The sequence below is a fragment of the Ovis aries genome, chromosome 1 (genome assembly GCF_016772045.2).
Source record: "Ovis aries strain OAR_USU_Benz2616 breed Rambouillet chromosome 1, ARS-UI_Ramb_v3.0, whole genome shotgun sequence".
Taxonomy (NCBI): domain Eukaryota; kingdom Metazoa; phylum Chordata; class Mammalia; order Artiodactyla; family Bovidae; genus Ovis; species Ovis aries.
In genome coordinates this window covers 50,471,481-50,490,516 of record NC_056054.1, presented here as the reverse complement: position 1 = coordinate 50,490,516, position 19,036 = coordinate 50,471,481, and the positions used below count along the sequence as shown (strand labels likewise).

At 36.5% G+C, this 19,036-nt stretch overlaps 1 protein-coding gene across 2 annotated transcripts in view; it reads right to left on the bottom strand.

Moving 5' to 3' along the window:
* TNNI3K (TNNI3 interacting kinase) overlaps window positions 1–19,036 on the bottom strand; it is a 339,724-nt gene that overhangs the window by 281,693 nt on the left and 38,995 nt on the right. The window lies entirely within an intron of this gene.

Below are 19,036 nucleotides of genomic sequence, written 5' to 3'. Positions count from 1 at the left end.
TAAAGCTTAACATTCAGAAAATGAAGATCATGGCATCCGGTCCCATCACTCCATGGGAAATAGATGGGGAAATAGTGGGAACAGTGTCAGACTTTATTTGTTTGGGCTCCAAAATCACTGCAGATGGTGTCTGCAGCCATGAAATTTAAAGATGCTTACTCCTTGGAAGAAAAGTTATGACCAACGTAGATAGTATATTCAAAAGCAGAGACATTAGTTTGCCGACTAAGGTCCATCTGGTCAAGGCTATAGTTTTTCCTGTGGTCATGTATGGATGTGAGAGTTGGACTGTGAAGAAGGCTGAGCACCCAAGAATGATGCTTTTGAACTGTGGTGTTGGAGAAGACTCTTGAAGGTCCCTTGGACTGCAAGGAGATCCAACGAGTCCATTCTGAAGGAGATCAACCCTGGGATTTCTTTGGAAGGAATGATGCTAAAGCTGAAGCTCCAGTGCTTTGGCCATCTCATGCGAAGAGTTGACTCATTGGAAAAGACTCTGATGCTGGGAGAGATTGGGGGCAGGAGGAGAAGGGGACCACCCCGGATGAGATGGCTGGATGGCATCATGGACTCGATGGACATGAGTCTGAGTGAACTCCAGGAGATGGTGATGGACAGGGAGGCCTGGTGTGCTGCGATTCATGGGGTCGCAAATAGTCGGACACGACTGAGTGACTGAACTGAACTGAACTGATTCAATCTAGTAAGAAAATCTTTCACTTTAGTATCAAGCTAAACAGAAAAAAAACAAAGAAAATGTAGTAAGCAAGCTTAAATGAGAATATATGCTTCACAATACCTGGTTTATCTCTTTCCATGTCAATGCATACTTTTGCACAATGCTACATTTATTGCACAGTACTGCACAACTGCAAGGTATCCCACTGCACCCATGTACCTTGTTGATTTAGTCAGTGTTTATTTCTGGACATTTAGCTTGTTTTACAGTATCTTCAGGGGTATTCTTATAATTTAACTTATAATTCCATAAAACAAATTTCTAGAAGTCGATTTGCTAGGCAAAATGCATGAAAAATTTTAAGGCCAAAAATACAAAAAGTTTTCATCATAATTTGACAGCAGTATTTCAAAGATAAATTTATTATTCACATATTGGTCCTGTGTTTTGTTCAATTACAAATGTTATATAAGCTTAGAGAGATTTGAAAGGTTTAGTTACCAAAATTAGACACCATTGCAACAATTTCAGCAGCTCCAGGGAGAGCTCAGACTTGATCTCTTGCAAAAAGAAAAGAAATATAGAATGGCAAAATACATACGTGTACCCCCAAACTTGGTATATTACCCCATATGTGGAAATGTTCAAAAAGTGCTTTCTTAGCTAGAAATTCTAAGTTTTCTTGGTTGACAGAGGATTTCCAGGGTAAAGCCAGAAAAGTTAGAAGCAACTATCTAAAGAAACAGCAAGACAACAAGCTAAAAACATTCAGAGGCTTTTACAATAAAATATTATAATGCTCTTACATTTAGATCTTTAATCCATTTTGAGTTTATTTTTGTGTGCGGTGTTAGAAAGTGATCTAGTTTCATTCTTTTACAAGTGGTTGACCAGCACCACAAAACTTTGTTCCATTGATCTATATGTCTGTCTTTTGTGCCAGTACCATACTGTCTTGATGACTGTGGCTTTGTAGTAGAGCCTGAAGTCAGGCAAGTTGATTCCTCCAGTTCCATTCTTCTTTCTCAAGATTGCTTTGGCTATTCGAGGTTTTTTGTATTTCCATACAAATCTTGAAACTATAAAACTCCTAGAGGAGAACATAGGCAAAACACTCTCAGACATAAATCAGCAGGATCCTCTATGATCCACCTCCCAGAATTCTGAAATAAAAGCAAAAATAAACAAATGGGATCTAATTAAAATTAAAAGCTTCTGCACAACAAAGGAAAATATAAGCAAGGTGAAAAGACAGCCTTCTGAATGGGAGAAAATAATAGCAAATGAAGCAACTGACAAACAACTAATCTCAAAAATATACAAGCAACTTCTGCAGCTCAACTCCAGAAAATAAACGACCCAATCAAAAATGGGCCAAAGAACTAAATAGACATTTCTCCAAAGAAGACATACGGATGGCTAACAAACACATGAAAAGATGCTCAACATCACTCATTATTAGAGAAATGCAAATCAAAACCACAATGAGGTACCACTTCACACCAGTCAGAATGGCTGCGATCCAAAATCTGCAAGCAATAAAATGCACCCTCATGTTTATAATAGCCAGGACATGGAAACAACCTAGATGTCCATCAGCAGATGAATGGATAAGAAAGCTGTGGTACATATACACAATGGAGTATTACTCAGCCGTTAAAAGAATTCATTTGAATCAGTTCTGATGAGATGGATGAAACTGGAGCCGATTATACAGAGTGAAGTAAGCCAGAAAGAAAAACACCAATACAGTATACTAACACATATATATGGAATTTAGGAAGATGGCAATGACGACCCTGTATGCAAGACAGGAAAGAGACACAGATGTGTATAACGGACTTTTGGACTCTGAGGGAGAGGAGAGGTGGGATGATTTGGGAGAATGACATTCTAACATGTATACTATCATGTGAATTGAATCGCCAGTCTATGTCTGACGCAGGATGCAGCATGCTTGGGGCTGGTGCATGGGGATGATCCAGAAAGATGTTATGGGGACGGAGGTGGGAGGGGGGTTCATGTTTGGGAATGCATGTAAGAATTAAAGATTTTAAAATTTTAAAAATAAAAACTAAAAAAAAAATAAAATTAAAAAAAAATATTATAATGCAGAGCCTTTTGAATGGATTTTCAAGGACTTATGCTGTCATACTTGCTCATGGGATTCCCAACATCTAAACTAACTTACTGTCCTTATTGGAACATCACATTTCAACCCTTCTTAGCATCATCAGTGTAAAAGCTGCGCATTCACGTTGGCTACAAATTACACTAGAAGATATAAAATAGAACTGGCGAGTGTGTTGACTTTGTTGTTTAGTCATGTCCAACTTTGCTATCCCATGGTCTGTAGCCCACCAGGCTCCTCTGTCCATGGAGATTCTCCAGGCAAGAATACTGGAGTGGGTTGCCATGCCCTCCTCCAGGAGATCTTCTCAACCCAGGGATTGAATCCAGGTCTTCCACATTGCAGGCGGATTCCACCATTTGAATTACCAGGGAAGCCCAGGAATACTGGATTGGATAAACTATCCCTTCTTCAGGGGATCTTTCTGACCCAGGGATTGAACTGGGGTCTCCTACATTGCAGGCAGGTTCCTTACCAGATGAGCTACCAGGGAAGCCCAAACTGGATAGGGATTAGACAAATAGCAATTCTCTAATTATTAGATTAGTGTTCAGGGGCGGCGGGGGGGATGTTAGATATAAATAACCCAAAGATATTTATTTGTCTTGACAGTTCACAAGTGGATCACAAACTATCAATATGGAGGCTCTGTGATAGCACAGGACAGTGAGTCAGTAACTGATTGTATGCTAGAGAACACAATTCACATGATGGATTCGAGAAAATATTATTGATTAGAATGGAGATTAAGTAAAGTCCAGCCAAGTCATAGAAAGAGACATGCAGATCTAACCCATGATTCAGCCATGTCCACTGTGAGCACTCCCTTTTGGGAATGCTGGATTTCATTTTGTGCAGTAGAATAAAATTTAAACTCTGTAACATTTTTTTTTTTTTTGGTTAGGGATAAGCTTAATCATTAAATTAAGTTCAAATTCCTCACTCATTTGTTAAATAGGTTAAAAGATATATTGAATGGACAGAGAAAAAATTTTAAAGATGAAACTTGATCATTTGTTTGTCTGCATAGTCTGTATACTTCATTTTACAGAATTTATAGAAGTAATTTGTATGAAACTATTCAGAAAGATTGTTTGTGACTTTGTAAGCTATTTTTCTTATAGAAGGTATCATTAGCATTTCTTCTGCATTTATTGAATGTAGGAATAATTTTACTCATTTTGTATAATTTTTAAAACAATACGAATTATCATTAATATAGTCATTTGACAAACATTTATTAAAAATTTATACTATATGCAAAATCAAACTTTTACCTGTGGGGGCTGTAAAGATTTTAACATGCAGTTCCGATGCACAAGAAAAATACATAATAAAGCAATCAAATAAAACCATGTTTATCAAACAAGCAGTACTAAATGCTACAAAAAAGTATAAAGTGCTGTGTTGTTAAGAGCATGGAACCATCTCAAGTTGGAGGGATCCAGGAGTTTCATGAAGGTGGGATTTTAGCTGATCTTTGAGTGTGGGTGGAATAGGCTGTGTATAAAGAGGCTGTGATGTAATAAAAATCATAGGGCATATAAATGGGGCATTTAATTTAATTTAGAGCATGGGTTGCAAAATTAAGAATATGAGGATCCATGACTGAAAAGGTAGCTGAGCTGGGTCATTACCACTCTAATCCCTTTTAGGGTGTATCTTGAGTCACCAAGGTTCTTGGTCAGAGGAATGACTTTATCAAAGTCATGCTTTAGAGAACCCAGTACATCTTTAGGAATTCTTAGGATAAAGCGAACTGTAAAAGATTGGAGGACAGCCTTATAAGTCAGAGTACTCCCACAAGAAGTCCAGGAGAATGATGACAGTACAAATGAAGAGAAGACTGAAGCAACATATTGACCACTACTAGGAATATTCTTGATAGTTCCAGACAAATGATGTACATCCATTGCCCTTTGTCTTAATTTATTTGGAATTTCCTCCAAGTTTCCCAGACAGTCAATATATACCTTTTCAGGAGGGAATTATGAGAATGATTCTTCGACTTCTGGCAGGACATGTTCAGGTGTGGAGCTTTGCAAGAACCATGGGGCAGCTCAGCCCAGAGATTTGGGAGTTAGTTAGTAGCCTGCTCCAGGCAAAGAAACAGGGAAATGGGCAGAGAGGTTAAAGTTGCTTCAAGGGGTTCCACTTGAATTGCTTCTCAGGATAACTACTGAAGGCTTTATGTGCCTTTCTGAATTGATCTATGCTTTATAATAGCTATACCGGCCTGATAGTTGTGCAAGAATACACGATGAAAAGTAGCATTGCTGAGTGCCTTTAAGGGGCATCTCAGAAAAGAGATGAGAGAGGGCAATTGTTAGAACCAGTCATGGGGTTTTTAGTCTCTTACTTCCAATTAATCTCAACAAATTTCTAAAGATTTTTTTGAGAGCCACCAAAGGAAGTCATCAAGGAAAATAACACACAATATTCAGAGAGATAAAATACTTAAAGGGCTCTACTCCCTAAATGCCATCCGAGAATGAAGTATCACCAAGAGAAAGTTAGTTAGCATCCACAGTCTACTTTACTAGTATCTATTTACTGTTGGATTTGAAGGTCAGGTAGAATATATTGGTCTTCCAATGTATCTGTAATTGAGGAGATAATAATGTTTGGCCCTCCTGAGACATAGGATGCCTGGGGGTCTGAAACTCTGGGGATATAACTTGAGCAAGCTATAGAAACATTGATTTAAAACTCAGCTTTCAAATACCTGCTAGGGAGTGTAGCATGCGAAAAGAAACTTATATGCAGATGTATTCAAAATATACAGCTGTTTCTTAAACGCCTAACAAAGAAATTTCTATAGCTGATATACTGTATAATATAATTTATATATGAATGATACAAGATACATATAAGTCCTCATAGCTATATTTATATCCATCTATCTATCTATTTTTCTAATGTGTGAAGGACCTAGGGTGTTGGAATCAATTCAGTGCATAGGAGGGTTAGCATAGAGAGGCAAATTCACAAAAACACTGAATGGTAACAATGGGATTTCTAATTCAGATTGATTTGATTAGTAACAATCTTTGAATGTAATTTCTCAAGTAATGTTTCTTGCATCATTTTATAGGGTAGCAAGCTGATGAATATCTCATCTAAATTTTTATTAGCTTATAAAGCTTTCCTTGCTTATGCTATTTTACCTTACCCCAAATCCCCAAACACAATACTTAATGTTTAATAATACCCTATAGAATCAATGACAAAGACTTAAGTGCCAGAAATAAAAGTGATACTCAGCTAGTATACCCTTACAACTCTCTGACACTTGATACATGCTTAAGGCATTGCTTCTGAGACCATAATATTACTGATTATGATGCATGATCTATAATCTTGTCTTAGTCTCCAGACCAAAAGTCTAGACAGTAGGAGACTGCCTTCAGGCCTTTAATAAACAGTATTCTGCAACACAGGGCACATTCAGTAACTGGAGCATAGAGTTTCTAGTTTTGGCTTCTGAGAAAACCTTCTGAATGCCACATAAGATATAGTGTTCCTAAATCAAGTCTCAGTTATTTAAGACTGTGTTGAGTTTCGGTCTTAACCAATTTGACTTGAAGCTTTCTCAAACTTTGGCATCATGGAACCACAAATGACTATTCAGACAAAGTTTAGAGTTAATGGCAATGAATGGTGATAAGAATACCTATCAGTCACTTATGGCTTCAGTAGGGTGATATGTTGGAGAAGGCAATGGCACCCCACTCCAGTACTCTTGCCTGGAGAATCCCATGGACGGAGGAGCCTGGTGGGCTGCAGTCCATGGGGTAGCTAGGAGTCAGACACGACTGAGCAACTTCACTTTCACTTTTCACTTTCATGCATTGGAGAAGGAAATGGCAACTCACTCCAGTGTTCTTGCCTGGAGAATCCCAGGGACAGGGGAGCCTGGTGGGCTGCCGTCTATGGGGTCACACAGAGTCATACACGACTGAAGCGACTTAGCAGCAGCAGCAGCAGCAGGGTGATATGTAAGCAATAATTTAAAATGATGTGCATTGACTGGCATAGTTGACCCTTGTTTATGTTTTTGTACTTGAATTGTGGTTAGCCCATGATGTTCACATAGGATTTATTCCTGTCTGCAAAATTTGGGGTGAAATCAGAGATAAGGTAATAGCGTTGCATACTATGAAATCACATAGTGTTATATACCAGAATCTCAGAGAAAGAGAAACAGACACACATAATGAAGTTTGTAAACTCTTTTTACAAATCCAGCATTTATTCCAAAGCCTGACAAAGATAATTGGAATGGATTGATTAGGGCCCCTCCTGAATGCTGTCAGATTTATACATTGAAGCCCCAGACCTCAGTCCTTCAGAATGTAATTCTATTCTGAGATAACACCTTTAAAGATATAATTAAGTTATGGTGGTCCCTAATCCAATACAACTGATATCCTTATGAGAGGAGGAGATTAGGACACGCACATGTGCACACACACACACACACACACACACACACACACACATAAACACAAAGAAAGACACCAGGTATGTGTACACTGATTCAGCCATGTCCACATGTGCAGAAGGCCACCTGCAAGCCAAGGAGAAAAGCTTCAGAAGAAACAAAACCTGCCTACACTTTGATCTCAAATTTTTAGCTTCCAAACTGTGAGAAAATAAATTGTGATTTAAGCCATATAGTTTGTGGCATTTTGTTATGGAAGACCTAGCTAACTAATATAACAATACAAAAAAGAAAACCACAGACTAACCTCACTTACGAATATCAGCAAAACAAGCTCAGTAGCAAGCTAAGAGAATAATATTTCATGACCAGTTGTGTCACTGTGGAAGTATAAAATCATTCAGCAGAAGAATGACAATTGTTCTGGGAGAATCAGCCAATGAAATTAGGAAAGAGAAAAACAAGATTTTAATAGCTGAAGGAACCAAAATTATTATCACATTTGGAGAATATAACTGTCAATCAGGGATATACTAAAGATTCACCTGAGAGATCTATTATAAACAGTAAAATAAATCAGTAAGTTCAATGGTTATAAATTAAAAATCAATAATCAATAAGTTTCCTATAAACAAACTTTAACAAATTAAAAAATACAGTGTCATTTGCGTTAGTGGCAAAAAAAAAAAACAAAACCCCTAGCAATAAATTTTAACAAAGCCACAGGGAAAATATTCTACAGAAACTTTAATAAATGGAAAGAAACATATTGTTCTTGAATAGGAAGACCCAATATTATAGGATTATTAATTTTTCTTAAATTAATTTATAAATTAGGATTTATATTAGGATTTAACTAATCCTAGTTAGGATATCGTCATATGTTTCCTCAGAGGAAAATCAAGTAACAATTAAATCAGAAACAAATGAAACATGATAGCCAAATTTCTTAGCACTTTATGTTCTAGACAGTGCCTAAAATTTAAAATATATTAGGTCACAATATAATACACACACACACACAGCCAATAGGGTAGGTGCATAATAATATAATCAGTTTTCTAAAATTAGAAAATTAGATATTTTCTGAGATTTAAATTCAGAGAATCTAGCTTTGGAGTTCATGCTCTTATTATTGTAAATGAGTGCTTCTGAAGGTCATTTAAAAATAGAAGAAAAGTCAGAAAAGTTCTGTGAGAAAAAAAAAATAGAAGAAAAAGGTGCCAGGAGAGAGTACTTGCACTTCTAGGTATTAAAACATAACCTAAATATACACTAACTAATAAAAGAGTTGTGTTTGCTATTAGCATTGGAATATACAGATATACCCAAATATTTAAGATGGGGGGAAACAAGGAGAATTTAGTACACATTGATTTAGAATACCTGGATAATCTTGGGGGGAGAAAACTAAAAACTGGATTCCTATTTGTTATCATATATTGAAAAACATTACAGATATAAATCAGCATATGGGAGGAAAAACAAAATTAAAAGTACTTGAAGAAATATTTAGGACTTCCTTTTTTTATACCATATTTAAAGGACCAAGTCTTTCTAAGCAGAGGCCATAAAGCAAAAAACTAAAAATCTGGTCATAAAAAATTTGAAAATACACATAAAAATTCTGAAAGGGGAAACTAATAAAATAGGCTGCAACAGATATGACAAAACTTAATTCCTCAAAATACTTTATTCTTCCAAGTCAGTAAGAAAAAAGTTAATACAAAATAGACATCGTATAGAATAAGGAATATAAAAATCAATAGTATATCAGTTAAAAAAAACCCTCAATCCCTTATACTTAACAAGATTTTATTATTTAATTTGGAAAAGATAATAAATATTGATATTTTATGCAAAGGAAAGAAGGTATTCCTACTGTAAAAAGTAAATAAATCTACTTTTTGAAAGGCTTTTTGGCAACAATTATAAAAATATAAAATTCACATACCCTTTTGCTCAACTACACATATAAGCATAAATAATCATGGATGTTCAAAGCTACATAGGTCCATTGCACCCCTCCTACTGTAGCAGCATTCACAACTCAATGGCATTTTCAGGGTTCATCTATGTTATAGCACATCTCAGTACTTCATTCCTTTTTATTGATGAAGAAAATTCCATAATAGGTTATACCAAATTTTACTTATTCCACTCATCAGTTGATATACATTTGTCTCTACTTTTTGATTATCATAAATAATAATGATATGGACATTCATGTACAAGTTTTTGTGAGTCTTGGGTATATACCTAGAGCAGAATTAGTGGGTCCTATAAGTAACTCGGAATGATGCTGAAGCTGAAACTCCAGTACTTTGGCCACCTCATGCAAAGAGTTGACTCATTGGAAAAGACTCTGATGCTGGGAAGGATAGGGGGCAGGAGGAGAAGGGGACGACACAGGATGAGATGGCTGGATGGCATCACTGACTCGATGGACATGGGTCTGAGTGAACTTCAGGAGTTGGTGATGGACAAGGAGGCCTGGCGTGCTGCGATCCATGGGGTCGCAAAGAGTCGGACGCGACTGAGTGACTGAACTGAACTGAACTGATAAGTAACTCTATGGTTTCACATCTTGAAGAACTACCAAACTGTTTTCCAAAGCAGCTGCAACATTTTATATTTCCACCAACAATGTATGAGGGTTCCAGTTTCTCCATATCCTCACCAGTCTGTGTTATGCTCTTTTACAAATTATATTTATCCTGTTGGATATAATGTGGCATCTCACTGTGGTTTTGACTAGCTTTCTCTAATGACTACTGATGGACAACTTTTCATGTGCTTCTTGGCCATCTGTATATCTTCTTTGGAGAAACATCAATTTAAATCCTTAGTTAATTTTTAAACTGGATTATTTATAATTATAGCTTCCCTGGTAGCTCAAATTATTGTGTTATATCTCCATTATATTTTAAATTTTCTTACAGTAAATACTGCTCTTAAAAGATTTATATCTCAGAAAGGAAAATACAAGTTAACATGTACCGAGTACCTACTATGTGTCATAGTATTAAGCATATGATATGCATAGTGAATGGTTATGATCCTGGGCTCTGGAATAAGATCTGATAATGTTGCAAAAGTTACTAAAATAATTCAAGTCAGGGTTGGCAAGAAGCAAAATTATAAAACAAATGAAGATAGTACTTCTTTGTAATTATTCATGATATTTCCAAGCTACCCTCTCACAGATATCTCCTTTAAATCTAACTTCTAATATTTTTCAGGGAAGTGCCTTTTAAGTTTGAATATGTATCTCAGTCACCTGGGAATCTTGTTAAAATGCTGATTTTAGGTAGGTCTAAGATTCTATTTTTTAACTAGCTCCCTGATAATCCTAGTTTGTTGGTCAGTGGATCATATTTCAATTAGTGAAGTTTTAAGGTATGAACTGATTAGTAAGATTTTAACTACAAGAACTAACTTCAAGCATTAGGGAATTTTGCATTGTTAGAGATGTCTTAAAATTTACAAGTGGTTCAAAATCTAAAGAATGAGCCTCTGTTAGACAGGGGAATTGATCACCTTGAACTGGGGTCTTGTCTAGTGCCCATGTAAGAGGTGGTATGCCCATTCAGAAACAGGCCTTACTTGGCCGCTTTCTTTAATGGAGGTGTTCCTAGCCTGACAACTTGAGCACATGCTTTTGACTACATAATATAGTTTGAGAATCTGAAGTTTAGTTGAAATTTTTCTTCCAGCATCAATTTATAATGAAAACAGAGGAATAGCTGAAGAGAACTGCAGTTACACTATTGGCTGAACTATATACATTTTGATAATTTGCTAAATAAAGGCATATATAATTATAACATGATTCTGATATAAACCAATCCTGTTGAACTAGATAAATCTTGAAAATGTTACGCTAAGTAAAAGAAGTCAATCACAAAAGATCACATATTCTATGATTCCATTTATATGAAGTAGCCAGACTAGACAAATCTGTAGAGATGGACAGCAGATTGGTGGTTGTCTAGATAGGGGCCATGAAAGGTAGATGGGACTGATGCTACTGGATATTACATTTCCTTTAAGGGTGACTAAATTTTTCTAAAATTAGATTATAGTAATTATTATACAACTTTGTGGATTTGGTAGAAAACCACTGAATGTCCACTTTAAGTAGGTGAATTGTGTGGCATATGAATTATATGTCAAAAGAACTGTTTAGAAATACAATGCAGAAATATCAGAAATTAGGAATAGAGCTTAGAAGAATGGGGTTCATATAAAAAGGGACTGGAATATCTTGATGTGCTTAGTCTTTGAGACAATTCAGAACTGAGAATATAAGAAATTTCCCTGACATTTGAATTCTGAGCTTCTGAAGCTTAAATTCTGGTCAGGTGGACTGAGAGGTTTTTGCACAGATTAGAAGAAGGGTAATATAGCATTGTGAGAGCTGGCTCTGACACCACACAGCATGTAAACATCTACTCGACCAATCATTAGCTCTGTCACCTTGGACATGCTACTTAACTTCTCTGTACCTCAGTTTTTTTTAATCTGGAAAATGAAGATAACATCTCAAATGAAGATTAAGTCAATTGCCTGATTGCAAATGAAGTTCATAAGGAATTACTGCCTAGTCATAAATTGGAGGCACATCTGATACTTTTTAGCTATAAAACTCATCAGTGCAATATCTCTTAGAGAGAGAGAAACCATATTTTATAATTCCAAGCATTCACTTGTTGTGCCTTTGGAAAGAAAACTTCAGCCATTTTAAAGAAACAAGAGTCAGAAGATTTTTGGCAAACAAAACTCTCTCCTGAAGCATTTAGAATATTTAGTTAAAAATGAACTGGAAAAACATCAACAACATTTCCTTGAAATCAGATATAAATTACAAAAAACTGAGAAGTATTTCTGAAGCAGGGTTTTCAACAGTCTCAAAATAGGATAAGGTAGGACAGAATAAATTCAACTATGAAAATAATATATCATCTGCACAAAGTATACATGAAACTGTACCTTTCTGTGGAAAATAAAACACTCCACAATTCCTGTACATTATACATTGCATCATTCCAGACATGTTTTTCTCACTGTAATTCAGTTTTCTAAAGCTACACATAACTGATTTGTCTCCTGATAACTGCAGAAACAATTGCATGAAACATCAAAATGTAACAGCTTTTTAAAGAGATACTTGACTAAATATAATGTGTTTTCACTTGGGGTATGTGTGTGTGTGTGCATATGCGTGTGAGGGGATGTGTATATACTGAATGCTCACATACATGCATTATATCCCCATGGGTTCTTATGACCATTTACTCAGCATCATATGAAGTTATACTTGAATCAATTAATATTGCTTTAATTGTACTCATAGCAATAGCTGGGCCTCAGATAGTAACATATTCAGTTTCCATTCTGTTTTCTGAATACTTGTTTTGTGCCTTATGGCTCTAAGCCCTGTTTCAGCAATATACACAAGAGTCATCATCTGATACAAACAGCCAACTCATTGGAGAAGTCCCTGATTCTGGGAAAGACTGAGGACAGAAGGAGAAGAGGGCATCAGAGGATGAGACGGCTGGATGGCATCACCGATGCAATGGACATGAACTTGGGCGAACTTTGGGATATGGGAGGGACAGGGAGGCCTGGCGTGCTGCAGTCCATGTGGTTGCCAAGAGTCAGACAACTGAGTGACTGAGCAAGAGTCATAAGGGAGTAACTGTCTTTTTATTTACAAAATCAGGGATTTGGAGTCAGATAACCAGGCTTGAGTCCTATTCATCTCATTTATTTACTCTCTGCATGATCCTGTGGAAGTCACTTAACTTCTGCAATCCTCAGTTTCCTCACTGGTAAGCGGAGTCTAAGGATAGCTACCTCAAGAGAACCGAATAACAAACATATATGAATGATAAAACACTACCACATGTTAGCCAATAGTTTTCAATTTCCAGGCTTGAGAGAGCATATGATTCGTGTGCCCTCTGGACTCAAAGAGGAGAAAAGGGCTTAATGCTTGTTTATTGATTGCTGACAGGATCTTAGCCTTGTACAAAGTAGCACATGCATAGGTACTGATAGATGGATAAATCACTCAGGGAGTAGTAGTGAGACCCAGGACAACCAATATTTGCCTGCTTTTCAAAGCACAGTAAATCTAAATCTGAGTCTCAAATTGCAGTCAGCATGTCTCAGAATCTGCAGCACATGTTCTCCTCTGTTATTGAAGGGGACAGCTGCTTAGTCAATGTAAATTTTATTGCAAAATTGTTTAATAGAATTCACAATTATGGGAGAACCAAAACACTTGAGACAGTAATGGAGGGTCTGAATTTGATATGCGTAGACAAAGAGGGCTGTCAGACAGCATCAGTCACTGTTTCACAGAAAAAACGGTGGGCAATAAAGGAAAGTGACTACTAATGAAAGGAAACTCCCAGTGATCCACTGCCACCATTCCTGATAACCAAGAGTAAAAACTAGTAACTAAAACTAATGCATATTCCACTCCTATTACTTATATTTTATTCTTTTACACTCAAATTTTCTGCATCATTTGATACCCAGAATACTTTATCTATTGAAACTCTCCATCCCCCTAATGACTGTGAGGTTACAATATGCTTGTTTCCCTCATACCACTCTAACCAATCCTTCTTTTCTTCCTCAAAGGCTGTTCAGTAATTCCTAAAGTCTCTGTAGATAGGCTTAGTTCTCAGCCACACTTCAGCTACTGACATGCCTGCAAATATCCCATATAATTTCCTAAAACTTACATTAAGTCCCAAATTCTTCACTGTATACTAACTGTATATTTTTAAATTATTAACAAATTTTTCCACTTGAAAAACTGGGTATTATCAGCAAATCTACATGTCTGGAGATAAATAGTTTTTCCTCAGAATTGAATCCTCTACCCAGTTTGTCTTCATCTATTTAATCATCATATTATCACTCTGGAATAAATACAAAACACTGAGGTCAAAGAAATCCTCTTCAACACTATATATCATGCATCCAATCATTCTCTTGCTCAAAAAGATTTAATGTCTTCTCATTTCTTATTGGAAAACAATCATATTTGTTGCAAGTATCTTGAAGAGTGGGAATTTGTATGTTCTATTCATCTCTTTATCTACCATACCATCTGGTCTTGCGTATAGTACGTCATGAACTATATTTGCTTATTGAATTAAATTAAACTCCTTGGACTCCCATTTTTAGTTTCCTTAATCTGGTCCATTCCTAACACCCAGATTTACGTAAAGGGACTCTTCACAATCTGTTTCATGCTATCATTCTATTTACTCTCCCCTAAATGTACTTGAGAAGAGATAAGAAAGCCTTCTTCAGTGATCAATGCAAAGAAATAGAGGAAAACAACAGAATGGGAAAGACTAGAGATCTCTTTAAGAAAATTAGAGATACCAAGGGAATATTTCATGCAAATATGGGCTCGATAAAGGACAGAAATGGTATGGACCTAACAGAAGCAGAAGATATTAAGAAGAGGTGGTAAGGATACACGGAAAAATTGTACAAAAAAGATCTTCATGACCCAGATAATCATAATGATGTGATTACTCATCTAGAGCCAGACATCTTGGAATGTGAAGTCAAGTGGGCCTTAGAAAGCATCACTACAAACAAAGCTAGTGGAGGTGACGGAATTCCAGTTGAGCTCTTTCAAATCCTGAAAGATGATGCTGTGAAAGTGCTGTACTCAATATGCCAGCAAGTTTGGAAAACTCAGCAGTGGCCACAGGACTGGAAAAGCTCAGTTTTCATTCCAATCCCAAAGAAAGGCAATGCCAAAGAAAGCTCACACTACTGCACAATTGCACTCATCTCACATGCTAGTAAAGTAATGCTCAAAATTCTCCAAGCCAGGCTTCAGCAATACGTGAACTGTGAACTCCCTAATGTTTAAGCTGGTTTTAGAAAAGGCAGAGGAACCAGAGATCAAATTGCCAACATCCGCTGGATCATGGAAAAAGCAAGAGAGTTCCAGAAAAACATCTATTTCTGTTTTACTGACTATGCCAAAGCCTTTGACTGTGTGGATCACAATCAACTGTGGAAAATTCTAAAAGAGATGGGAATACCAGACCACCTGACCTGCCTCTTGAGAAACCTGTATGCAGGTTTGGAAGCAACAGTTAGAACTGGACATGGAACAACAGACTGGTTCCAAATAGGAAAAGGAGTACGTCAAGGCTGTATATTGTCATCCTGCTTATTTAACTTATATGCAGAGTACATCATGAGAAACACTGGACTGGAAGAAACACAAGCTGGAATCAAGATTGCCAGGAAAAATATCAATAACCTCAGATATGCAGATGACACCACCCTTATGGCAGAAAATGAAGAGGAGCTAAAATGTCTCTTGATGAAAGTGAAAGAGGAGAGTGAAAAAGTTGGCTTAAAGCTTAACATTCAGAAAATGAAGATCATGGCATCCGGTCCCATCACTCCATGGGAAATAGATGGGAAATAGTGGAAACAGTGTCAGACTTTATTTGTTTGGGCTCCAAAATCACTGCAGATGGTGAGTGCAGCCATGAAATTAAAAGACGCTTACTCCTTGGAAGAAAAGTTATGACCAACCTAGATAGTATATTCAAAAGCAGAGACATTACTCTGCCGACTAAGGTCTGTCTAGTCAAGGCTATGGTTTTTCCTGTGGTCATGTATGGATGTGAGAGTTGGACTGTAAAGAAGGCTGAGCACCCAAGAATTGATGCTTTTGAACTATGGTGTTGGAGAAGACTCTTGAGAGTCCCTTGGACTGTAAGGAGATCCAACTAATCCATTCTGAAGGAGATAAGCCCTGGGATTTCTTTGGAAGGAATGATGCTAAAGCTGAAGCTCCAGTACTTTGGCCACCTCATGCGAAGAGTTGACTCACTGGAAAAGACTCTGACGCTGGGAGGGATAGGGGGCAGGAGGAGAAGGGGACGACCGAGGATGAGATGGCTGGATGGCACCACAGACTTGATGGACTTGAGTCTGAGTGAACTCCAGGAGATGGTGATGGACAGGGAGGCCTGGCGTGCCGTGATTCATGGGGTCGCAAAGAGTCGGACATGACTGAGCGACTGAACTGAACTGAACTGAACTGAACTGAAATGTACTTGACTCATTTTTCTTTCATAGTTTTAGACATAATTCCTCTTCCTTTCTCTGTCCAGTTCTACCACTTTTCAGCCTGATTTTAAACAACTTCTCAGAAACCCTTCCCAAAATCTTCTAATCTACCTTGATCTCAATCCCCTGTGAAATCCTCACACTTTTCTCTGTTCTTTGCACATATTATGCAATGATCATATTTCTAATTATTCCTAATATCAAACCTGCTCTGTTCTTTGACTCTTTCCTTTCCTATTCATATGACTATATTGCTATTTTACTTTTGAATTCTTTATATACATTTTCCATTTTCTATGTTTGGCTATGATTTAAAGTCTTTAGGAGGAGAAAGTCTTATTTGCTTGTATCATTCCCATATTCTAACAAAAGACTATGGAAAAGTAGAGGCTGAAAAATATTTGTTAAATGAATGAATGAATGAATATAAAGTCGGTACTGCAATTACTAACTGTGAAAGAAATAATTCAAAGAAAAAAATCTGTATTTTGAAAATGATGCTTTCAGGTTTTTTAAACACAATCTTCCTATAAGATCTGTAACTAAATTAGTCCAATAGATAAGAGAATAAAGATTAATGTATATACACCTTATTATGGCAGTATTCATGATTGACTATAAAAGTCATTAAATATTACACCAGAGCTAATGAAGGCAGTTGGAAAACTCTTGGAGAATTGCACCAGAGGAGTAGATGTCTATTTGGAATTATTTAGTAAAATTTGACCCATGGCTGGCAGAATCGATACAATTCTTACTTCCCTACTATGATTTAGAAAGCAAGAAAACAGTTATTTGAATAGTAGACAAAGACACCAAACTCAACCATCTTGCTTTTGACCCTGTTATAATTCTATCACTCACAAATGTAATCAGTTAAGTGTTAAACAAAAAGGATTTTGTTTTGCAAAATGTTTCCTGGCATTAAGGGGTTGAATGTATTTTACTGGGACTTAATGTCTACCTCATCAATTCTTCTACCCAGATTTCTGTATATTTACTTTCCATTTAGTTTATCACTGATATCAGTCGGTTTCTTTTTTGGATAATATTTATATTTAAGTGATTCTAATGGGATTTCTCTTCTCCTAATAAGTAATACAAATTCATTTATATTTATAATGAATATCATAAAAAAGCTTTATATTCTGGGAAATGAGATAATCTATTTTCAGGGAAATATAGTAAGGAGCGGAAATGTCAACACAAAGGAAATTATTTTACTCCCAATGAGATATGTTAATATTTATTGAATGAAGAGACCTTTGAATTGACACTGTTAAGAGGGATGACACACACCTATTTTACAGGTTTGATGTGTGATTTTACATGCAGTTCTGTTTGTTCACAGTTGTGCCTGTGTGTTAGTGAGGAAGGTATACCTTAACTTGCAAAATGATTAAAAGAGAGAAATAGATAATGACTTAATAATGAAGACACAAGACTGCTCATTTATTACAATGTTGCATTTACATGGGTTTCCCTTGTGGCTCAGCTGGTAAAGAATCTGCCTGCAATGTGGGAGACCTGGGTTCCATCCCTGGGTTGAGAAGATCCCCTGGAGAAGGGAAAGGCTACTCACTCCAACATTCTGGCCTGGAGAATTCCATGGACTATATATATAGTCCTTGGGGTTGCAAAGAGTCACACAGGACTGAGTAACTTTCATTTTCACTTTGGGCTTCCCTCATAGCTCAGTTGGTAAAGAATCTGTCTGCAGTGCAGGAGACCCAAGTTTGATCCCTGGGTCGAGAGGATCCCCTGAAGAAGGAAATGGCAACTCACTCCAATATTCTTGCCTGGAGAATCCCATGGACAGAGGAGCCTGGCAGTCCATGGGATTGCAAAGAGTCAGATACGTTACATGTGGGTACCACAATTAATAGCATGTGAAAATCATGGGAGTTTGAGTAAAATGACCAGAATTCCAAACATGGCATTGTTTTTCTCCATGGCTTTGTAATCTGTAATGATAATTACTGTATAACAGCCTTGGTTTCATATCTATTAAACGGCAGTGATGATAAAAACTATTTCATGAGGATTTCTGCAGTAAATTAAATAATTCAAATTAAAGTGTTCCTCATATATAAAATAATATTTCAACAATTAAATTTTAGATAAGAGCCAGAGTCCCTTCTATGGCCTTTAAAACACTTTGCAATCTTATTTGTAACTGTCACCTGACCTCATGTCCATCACTCTACTTTTAGCTCATATATACTAATGACTTTGGCTTACTTGTGCCCTTCAAATACACTTCGCTGTCTCTGCCTCAAGGCTTTGCAGGTACTATTACATATATTAATCATAGCTTCACTATATAGCTTGTTTAAAATGGTGCCTACTTCTTCATGCTGTTTTCATTTTACCTCATTTTATTATTTTTCTTATATTCACAACTAACATTATATAATATTTTTTTCCTTATTGCTTGTTTTGTTCTCTAAAACTAAATTCCAAAATATTTCCTGTCTTACTTATTACAGTCACCTCAGTAACTAGAACAATATCTGGTATACAATAGATGACTAATAAATCAAATAATGCATGAGTGAATGAATTACTGAATAATTTTTCACTGAGTCTTTACCTTGAGTGAAACAATCTGCAAAGTCTTTTATATGGATCATCTAATTTAATCACT